Source organism: Protopterus annectens, chromosome 2.part1 (assembly GCF_019279795.1).
Source record: "Protopterus annectens isolate FY-2018-M chromosome 2.part1, PAN1.0, whole genome shotgun sequence".
Lineage (NCBI taxonomy): Eukaryota > Metazoa > Chordata > Ceratodontiformes > Protopteridae > Protopterus > Protopterus annectens.
The window spans coordinates 701,198,783-701,207,426 of NC_056729.1; the positions used below are offsets into that span (position 1 = coordinate 701,198,783).

The 8,644-nt window shown below is 54.2% G+C and overlaps 2 non-coding genes across 2 annotated transcripts; both read left to right on the forward strand.

The window, feature by feature from the left end:
* The first annotated feature begins 3,519 nt into the window (after nucleotides 1–3,519).
* On the forward strand, nucleotides 3,520–3,673 carry LOC122795081. Its single transcript, XR_006363725.1, has one exon. It is a non-coding gene; the product is annotated as a 5.8S ribosomal RNA (ribosomal RNA).
* Nucleotides 3,674–4,087: 414 nt separating this feature from the next.
* Nucleotides 4,088–7,836, forward strand: LOC122795242. The gene has a single exon (XR_006363823.1). It is a non-coding gene; the product is annotated as a 28S ribosomal RNA (ribosomal RNA).
* Nucleotides 7,837–8,644: the final 808 nt, after the last annotated feature.

Consider the following 8,644-nt stretch of genomic DNA (forward strand, 5'->3'; position numbering starts at 1 on the left):
TGGCCAGGCAGAGGCATCTGACCTCGCCCCCTTCTCAAAGGAGTTATTGAAAAATTGCAAAGTCCCCAGAATAGCTCTGGGTCAGAAAGAAGGGGGACTTGGAAGTCCGTATGAGAGCAGATCTGACCCTCAGCAGCTGAGGGAAGTTCCGCAGGCCTGGTCACACCCTGCAGGTTCACTGCCCTGATCGCCCAGTGGGCAAACATGATCCAGCATGATTTGGCAGCCTTCAGGAGTTAAGGGATGATAGCGTGTCCAGTCAGAGTGCAAGTCTGGGTCCCAGCCCCGGGGGAGAACATCCTGCCAGGTGTCTGTGCGGGGTCAAGGTGCACTCAAGGGGCCTTTTCCTCCCAGTCAGAAGTCCATATGAGAGTGGATCTGCCTCTCAGCGGGTAAGGGGAGTTCCGTAGGGCTGGTGGCACCCTACAGGTTTGCTCCCCCGATCACCCGGTGGGCACACGTGATCCAGCATGATTTGGCAGCCTTCAGCAGTTAAGGGACAATGGGTTGTCATGTCAGTGTGCTAGTCTGGGTCCCAGCCCAGGATGATGTCCCGCTAGGTGTCCACATGGGATCGAGGTGCCTTTACCCACCATCCTTGATCTATTGGGCCGATTGACTCCCAGTAGCAGAGGGCCCCTGCGGCATGACTCTGTGGGTAACAGCTTGTGGGTCGAGCTTCTCCTCCCTGGGATCGAGGTGTGGGTGAGAGTGTGGAATATTCTGTGCTCCTCAGGGTGGAAGTTGAGGTGAGACTGATGAGCCCTGGCCATGTTGAAGGAGTCCTATGACACGGCTGCCGTCTCCTGGCATCCGTGTGTGGCTGAAGCATGGGGGAGGCTCTCACCCACTTTTCTCTTGCTCTGAGTGCTGAAGTGCACTGCGCAGGCCGACAGCCCTCTGAGGTCATGGTCGCCAGTCCACGACCAGCACCCATGGTGCCCCCTCCATGGGGAGAGGGACCCCTCCTGTTGGTGGAGGTGCGGGCTCCAGCCCCTTCTTTCCACCCACTGAGGTGCTCTTATCTGATTGATCCTGACAGTAGCATATGCTGGTCTCAAAGATTAAGCCATGCAAGTCTCAGTGCACACAGATGCTACAGTGAAACTGCGAATGGCTCATTAAGTCAGTTATAGTTCCTTTGACTGCTCCATCATTACTTGAATAACTGTTGTAATTCTAGAGCAAATACATACTGACAAGCGCTGACCTCCGGGGATGCACACATTTATCAGACCAAAACCAATCTGGGTCTCAGCCCGGCAGCTTTGGTGACTCTAGATAAACTCATGCCGATCGCGTGCCCTCATGGTGGCGACACAACATTCAAATGTCTGCCCTATCAACTTTCGATGGTACTATCTGTGCATACCATGGTGACCATGGGTAACAGGGAATCAGGGTTCAATTCAAGAGAGGGAGACTGAGAAATGGCTACCACATCCAAGGAAGGCAGCAGGCATGCATATTACCCATTCCCGACTCAGGGAGGTAGTGACAAAAAATAACAATACAGGACTCTTTTGAATGAATACACTTTAAATCCTTTAACGAGGATCTATTGGAGGGCAAGTCTGGTGCCAGCAGCCGTGGTAATTCCAGCTCCAATAGTGTATATTAAAGTTGCTGCAGTTAAAAACTTCATAGTTGGATCTTGGGATTGGGCTGGCGGCCCGCCGTGAGGTGAGCTACCACCCTTCCTAGCCCCTGCTTCTCGGCGCTCCCTCAATGCTTTTAACTGAGTGTCCTGGGAGTCAGAAGTGTTTACTTAAAAAATTAGAGTGTTCAAAGCAGGCCGGTCACCTGAATACTTCAGCTAGGATTAATGGAATAGGACTCCAGTTCCATTTTGTTGGTTTTTGGAACTGCGGCCATAATTCAGAGGGATGGTCGGGGGCATTCGTATTGTGCCACTAGAGGTGAAATTCTTGGACCAGCACAAAACCAACAAAAGCAAAAGCATTTGCCAAGAAGGTTTTCATTAATCAAGAACGAAAGTCGGAGGTTCGAAGACGATCAGATACTGTCATAGTTCCGACCATAAAAAATGCAGATTAGAGATCCGGCAGCATTATTCCCATGACCCGCCAGGGAGCTTCTGGGAAACAAAAGTCTTTGGGTTCTGGGGGGAGTATGGTTGCAAAGCTGAAACTTAAAGGAATTGATGGAAGGGCACCACCAGGAGTGGAGCTTGCGGCTTAATTTGACTCAACATGAGAAACCTCACCCAGCCAGGAAATGAAAGGATTGACAGACTGATAGCTCTTTCTTGATTCTGTGGGTGGTGGTGCATGGCCTTCCTTAGTTGGTGGAGTGATTCGTCTGGTTAATTCTGATAACGAACGAGACTCTGCTATGCTAACTAGTCATGTGGCCCAATGTGGTCGTCTCCAACTTCTTAGAGGGACAAGTAGCTTTTAGCCACATGAGATTGAGCAATAATAGGTCTGTAATGCCCTTAGATGTCCGGGGCTGCTCGCATGCTACACTGAATGGATCAGCATGTGTCGACCCTTGGCCGACAGATCCAGGTAATCCGCTAAACCCCATTTGTGATAGGAACTGGATATTGCAATTATTCCCCACGAACGAGGAATTCGCAGTAAATGCGGGTCATAAGCTTGCGTTGATTAAGTCCCTGTCCTTTGTACAGACCGGCCATCACTACTAATGATTGGATGATTTAGTGAGGTCCTCGGATCGGCCCTGCTGGACTTGGTCACGGCCCCAGTGGTGCCGCCGAGAAGACAATCAAACTTGACTATCTAGAGGAAGTAAAAGTCATAACAAGGTTTCCGTAGGTGAACCTGTGGAAGGATCATTAATGCCCAGGGTCCCGGATGGCTTCATCCTCAGGTACTAGGGCCTCTCCTTGCTCCACTGCCCCAGCCCTCTATGTCTCTCTCTCTCTCTCTCTGTCTCTCTCTGACCCCTATCTCTCCATGCTCCCTGGTGGAGGCCAGCGGGACTGAGCCTGCGGCTTCTGGGGGGAGGGAGTGAGAGGAAGGGTGGTGTCTGTCCCCCCTCACCTCCCAGCAGCGGGAGAGAGGGTTCCCATCCATACGGTGGGAGGTGAGGGTACTTCTCTGCTCCCCCAAGGGGATGGTGGTGGAGGGTGCGCCCAGCCCAGCGGTGTGGTCTGCCATGCACCCCAGAGGTGGCTGGCTCCCCATGTGGTAGGGGGAGGGAGAGGGTGCCATCCAGGCAGGGGGACAGTGGCCTCCCCTTTGGCCATGCGGGGCCACCCCCTGGGGTGGCACACCAGAGTCCTCTCCCCTTGATGTTGGTTATGGGTACCTGTGGAGGATGCCTTGCTCCATGGGAGGGGCATCAGTTCAAAGACCTGAAAGATTGGTGGTGCGGCTGCACGCTATCTGCCATGAGACTCCCTGCCATCTTGCGGCATAGGTCCAGTAACCCCGGTCCGGACACCCGTGATGATGCCTGTGAAACCTTGTGTGCTCATCTTGAGGTGCGATGCCTCTTGGGCAGTGGTGCCCCGGTGAATGAGACCTGTACAACTCTGAGCGATGGATCACTCGGCTCATGCGTTGATGAAGAACACAGCTAGCTGTGGGAATTAATGTGAATTGCAGGACACATTGAACATCGACACTTCAAACGCACTTTGCAGCCCCGGGTTACTCCCAGGGCTACTCCTGTCTGAGGGTCGTCGTGCCTTCCATCGCACCCTGGGGTGTCCAGCCCCTATCAAAGGCATGGCCGAGGAGTCGAGGGAGCACGATTTGGGCCCCCCATCCCCCAGGGAGAGACGTGGACAGAGGAGAAGAGTCCCCCACGGCCACAAGCCAGGAAGCCCATCTGAGGACGGGAAGGAACAGGCGCATGTCCATCCCACCCCCCCGGAGGCTGTTGGTGGTACTGCCACCAGACTGCCCTCCCAGGGTGAGGCCCGATGCCCGCCTGTGCTGGTTCCCGCATGCCAGGGCCATGTTGGCCCTCCTCCTCTGCCTCCCAGAGTCCGTTGGCATGGGGGAGTTGATGCGAGGGCTGAGGGGGAGGATTGGTGTCCAGCCATCCCCAAGTCCTGTGCCTGCACCCCCCACCCACAACCTTACTTGGAATGCGACCTCAGATCAGACGTGGCGACCCCCCGAATTTAAGCATATTACTAAGTGGAGGAAAAGAAACTAACCAAGATTCCCTCAGTAACGTTGAGTGAAGAGCGAAGAGCCCAGCACTGAATCTGCGCCCGGGTGATGGGCACAGGGAAATGTGGCATACAGAAGTGCATCTCCCTGGCACCACCCTGGGGGCCCAAGTCCTTGTGATCGAGACTCAGCCCGTGGACGGTGTGAGGCCAGTGGCGGCCCCTGGCATGTTGAGATCAGGTCTTTCCGGAGTCGGGTTTTTTGTGAATGCAGCCCAAAGCGGGTGGTAAACTCCATCTAAGGCTAAACACCAACACGAAACTGATAGTGTACAAGTACCATAAGGGAAAGTTGAAAAGAACTTTGAAGAGAGAGTTCAAGAGGGCGTGAAACCATTCAGCGGTAAATGAGTGGGGTCTGCACGATTTGCCCAAAGGATTCAACTCGGCAGCTGCAGTGAACGCTTGGGCAAGGCAGATCTCCCTCCGGGGGGGGGACCTTCCCTGGGCATGCTGGCCACCATCGGGTACAGTTCCTCCGCTGCGGTGAGCTGCGACCGGCTCTGGGTTGGCCGTGAAGGCCGTGCAGAAGTTGGCTCCCCTCTCCAGAGGGGAGTGTAACAGCCTGTGAAATCAGCACTCGCCATGCCCCGGGGTCATGGAAAATGACCGCCGCCACACCCACCTTTGCCCTCGCAGTGGGGGCCATGGGCCCCTGGCTCCTGGCAGGACTGTTGACTGGGCTGGACTGTCCTCAGTGTGACTGAACCTCATCCCCCCGCTGGGCCGGCGGGCTCACCTTGGGTGCCCGGGGTCTACAGCGACATCAGTGACCTACCCGTCCCATCTTGAAACATGGACCAAGGAGTCTAACAGGTGCACGAGTCCAAGTGCGGGCAGGAGACCCCACAGCACAATGAAAGTGAGGGCAGGCATGTGACGGCTGAGGCTGGATCCCCCTGCCTCACACAGTGGGTGCACTGCCAGCCCATCTCACCTGTCCTGTCAGGGAGGTGGAGCATGAGCGCACCTGGTGGGACCCAAAAGATGGTAAACTATGCCTGGGGAGGTTGAAGCCAGAGGATGCTCTGGTGGAGGTCCTTAGCGGTCCTGACATGCAATTGATCATCTGACCTGGGTATAGGCGCGAAAGACTAATTGAACCAGCTAGTAGCTGGTTCCATCCAATGTTTCCCTCAGGATAGCTAGTGCTCCATGGACGCAGTCTTATCTGGTAAAGCAAATGATTAGAGGTCCTGGGGCTGAAACAATCTCAACCTATTCTCAAACTTTAAATGGGTAAGAAGCCTGATTCGCTGTTGGAGCCAGACGTGGAATGCAAGCACCCAGTGGGCCACTTTTGGTAAGCAGAACTGGTGCTGTGGGATGAACCAAATGCCAGGTTAAGGCGCCCGATGCTGATGCTCATCAGACCCCAGAAAAGGTGTTGATTGATATAGACAGCAGGATGGTGGCCATGGAAGTCGGAATTCACTAAGAAGCATGTAACAACTCACCTGCTGAATCAACTAGCCCTGAAAATGGATAGCACTGGAGCGTCGGGCCCATACTCGGCTGTTGCCTGCACTGGGATCCGAGGGGGCTACGCCACGATGAGTAGGAGGGTGGTGGCACTGAAGCCCAGGGCGAGGGCCTGGGTGGAGCTGCCGTGGGTGCAGATCTTGGTGGTAGTAGCAAATATTCAAATGAGAGCTTTGAAGGCCAAAGTGGAGAAGGGTTCCATGTGAACAGCAGTTGAACATGGGTCAGGCGGTCCTAAGAGATAGGCGAACACCATTCCGAAGTGATGGGCGATGGCCTCTGTCACCCTCAGCTGATTGAAAGGGAGTCGGTTCAGATCCCTGAATCTGGAGTGGCAGAGATGGGCGCCTTGCGGCATCCAGTGTGGTGATGCAAACAATCCTAGGGAAGCCAGTGGGGGCCCCTGGGAGAGTTCTCTTTTCTTTGTAAAGGGAAGGGCACCCTGGAATGGGTTTACCCCGAGAGAGGGGCCCATGCCCTGGAAAGCATTGTGGTTCCAGCGAAGTCAGGTGGCCCTTGAATATCCGGGAGAGGGTGTAAGTCTCGTGCCAGGCCATACCCATATCTGCAGCAGGTCTCCAAAGTGAACAGCCTCTGACATGTTAGAACAATGTAGGTAAGGGAAGTTGACAAGCCAGATCTGTAACTTTGGGATAAGGATTGACTAAGGGCTGGGTCGTTCAGGCTCGGACATGAAGCGGGGCTGTAAGTGTGCTGCAACTGGACAATGTGTCACCCCCTCACCAAGCTCCCTCCTCCTGGAGGGCTGGGGGGACAGCGGCGGTGAGTCTGGATGTGCACTGGACCATTTCTGTGGATTGCCCCAGCTGTGGTGGGCGCCGGTCCTGACCAGCGTCCCACATCATCCAGCAGCTAGCAGCTGACTTAGAACTGGTGTGGACCAGGGGAATCCAACTGTTTAATTAAAGCAAAGCATTGCGAAGGCCCGAGATGGGTGTTGAAACAATGTGATTTAATGAAGTGCAGGTTAACGATGGGAGTAACTATGAGTCTCTTAAGGTAGCCAAATGCCTTGTCATCTTATTAGTGACACACATGAATGGATGAATGAGTTCCTACCTACTACCTAGTGAAACCACAGCCAAGGGAACAGGCTTGGCAGAATCAGCAGGGATAGAAGACCCTGTTGAGCTTGACTCTACTCTGGCACTGTGAAGAGACATGAGAGGTGTAGAATAAGTGGGAGGCCAGTAAAATGCCATTACTCTTATTGTTTTTTCACTTACCCAGTGAGGCAGGGTGGCAAGCCCCACCAGGGCTCTCACTTCTGGCTGCAAGCGCCCAGGCCTCTTGGCGAGACCCACTCCAGGGACAGTGTCAGGTGGGGAGTTTGACTGGGGTGGTACACCTGTCAAAGAGTAATGCAGGTGTCCTAAGGTGAGCTCAGGACACCTGTCAAAGAGTAATGCAGGTGTCCTAACATGAGCTCAGGGAGGACAAAACCTCTCATGGAGCAGAAGGCAAAAGCTCGCTTGATCTTGATTTTCAGTATGAATACAGACCATAAAAGCGGAGCCTCATGATCCTTCTGGCTTTTTGGGTTTTAAGCAAGAGGTGTTAGAAAAGTTACCACAGGGATAACTGGCATGTGGCAGCCAATCATTCATAGCAATGTCACTTTTTGATCCTTGGATGTCGGCTCTTCCTATCATTGTGAAGCAGAATCCACCAAACATTGGATTGTTCACCCACTAATATGGAACGTGAGCTGGGTTTAGCCTGTCGTGAGACAGGTTACTTTTACCCTAGTGATGATATGTTGTTGCGATAGTTATCCTGCTCAGTACGAGAGGAACTGCAGATTCAGAAATTTGGTGTATGTGCTTGGCTGAGGAGCCAATGGTTTGAAGCTACCATCTGTGGGATTATGACTAAATGTGTCTAAGTCAGAATCCTGCCTAAATGTAATGATATCACAGTGCCGCAGATCTGCAGTTGGCCAGGGATAGCCGGACGCAAGTTCAGTGAGGAGTGCCGCTTGTCACTGGGTTGGAGCGCAGATGGAAGGGGTCCATCTCTCTCCAGCCATGCACTGCATGTTTGTGGGGAACCGGGTGGTAAATCATTCATAGACAACCTGATTCTGGGTCAGGGTTTTGTACATAGCAGAGCAGCAAAAAGCTGCAATCTATTGAAAGTTAGCCCTCGAGCAAAGCTTTTGTCGCAGGATGGGGGATGGTCTTCATGCCTTCCCAGGGAGGGGGGACCCATCTTCGGCCGTCCCAGCCTGAGCACCGCCCACCCTCTCCCCTACATCCAGATCATTGGTGGGACTTTGCTCCTTGGCGGCGTGCATGGGGTCTGGCTGTAGGATTGAGGGAGCGGGGTCTGGGTACAACCAGGCAGTGGAGCATCCCCCATGGGAGGAGGTCCCCGGATGCACCCCTTGCTCCACACCCTCCAGTGCTTATGTCTAGATAACTAGAACCCCTGCGGGTGCAGAGGGGGCTGAGGTCCACATACCAAGGCTTAAGGGTCATCCCTGAAGGGGTGATCTGGCAATGAGGCCTCCCATGCGGCAGGAGGTTCCTAGTCATTCTTCTCACTCCACCCCTCCGATGCTTCCGTCCAAATAGCTGGAACCTGTGCTAGTACAGAGGGGGCTGAGGATTGTGTACATGGGCTTAAGGGTCATCCCCAGAGAGGTGACTCGGCAGCTGGTGCATGGTTCCTGGGAGAGGGCAGAGGTCCATCCGGGGAAGCCAGATCTGGGATTCCATCCTCCCGGTGCCAGGGGAGAGGAGATATGGCCACCGTGGCATTTTGCACCCGGGACCAGCTGGTGGAATTAACCGACAGCGTGGGTATGATTAGGGCTGTCCCTGAAGCCAGGTCTGCGATCCTGTCCTCCCAGCCCCCAGGGGTGTGGAGATACGACCGCCATGGTGTCTCACACCCAGGACCATCTGCAGGTGCCAGGCCAGTTTCTGGTCCTTCACCCAGCACTGCAGGGATGCTGCCCTGTGAATA